The sequence below is a fragment of the Myotis davidii genome, unplaced genomic scaffold (genome assembly GCF_000327345.1).
Source record: "Myotis davidii unplaced genomic scaffold, ASM32734v1 scaffold2526, whole genome shotgun sequence".
NCBI lineage: Eukaryota > Metazoa > Chordata > Mammalia > Chiroptera > Vespertilionidae > Myotis > Myotis davidii.
In genome coordinates this window covers 1-1,209 of record NW_006297288.1, presented here as the reverse complement: position 1 = coordinate 1,209, position 1,209 = coordinate 1, and positions in this window count along the sequence as shown.

Sequence of the window (1,209 nt, the reverse complement as noted above, 5' to 3'; positions counted from 1 at the left end):
AGAAACTTTTGAACAGTAATAGATACAGAGGCAGAGCTGCCTCGAACAGATTGTCAAACTGCAGCGGGCAGGCTGGGGAAACTTGAGGGGCAGGAGGGAGGGGTATAAGAGATCACCCGAAGGACTTGTATGCATGCATATAAGCATAACCAATGGACATGGGACGCTGGGGGTTGGGGGAGGCCAGGGGATAGTCAAGGGCGGGGGAAAAAAAAGACACATATGTAATACCCTTTGTAATACTTTAAGCAATTAAAAAAATAAAATAAAATGAAGAGGAAAAAAAAGAAACAAAAAAAATCGCAATAAAACAATCTAACATGACACCTAAAGGAACTAGAAAAACAAGAAGAAACAATTCCCAAAGTAGAAGAACCTAAATAATAAAGATCAGAGTGGAAATAAAGTCTAAAAAAAAATAGAAATCATCAATGATACCAAGAGTTGGTTCTTTGAAAAGATAAATAAAATTGATAAACCTATGCCAGACTCATCAAGAAAAAAAAGAGGGCCCGAATAAGTAAAGTCAGAAATGAAAGCAAAGTGACAATCAAGACCACAGAAAAACAAAGTACTATAAGGAAATACTATGAACAATTTTATGTCAACAAATTTGACAACCTAGAAGAAATTATAAATTCCTAGACACATACAATCTTCCAAGGCTGAATCAGGAAGAAATAGAAAATCTTAACAGGCTGATAACTACAAAATCAAATCAGTAACCAAAAACTTCCAACAAACAAAAGCTCTGGACCAGATGGCTTCACAGGTCAATTTTATCAAATATTCAAAGAAGAATTAACACCTATCCTTCATAAACTATTCCAAAAACCTGAAGAGCAGGGAAGGCATCTTAACTCATTTTATGAGGACAGCATTACCCTGATATCAAAACCAGACAAAAACCCTTAAAAAAAAAAAAGAACATTCTAGGCCAACATCTCTGATGAACATAGATACAAAAATTCTCAACAAAATATTAACAAACAGAATTCAGCAATACATTAAAAAGATCATACTAGGGGAGGGTGGGGTAAGGGGGAGAGATCAACCAAAGGACTTATATGCAAGCATATAGGCCTAACCAATGGACACAGACAACAGGGGGGTGAGGGCATGAGTGGGGGGATAAGGGGTAAAAGTGGGGATAAGGAAATCTATATTCTGATCCTGAGAAGATGGCAGCGATATAGGCAGACGCATCCC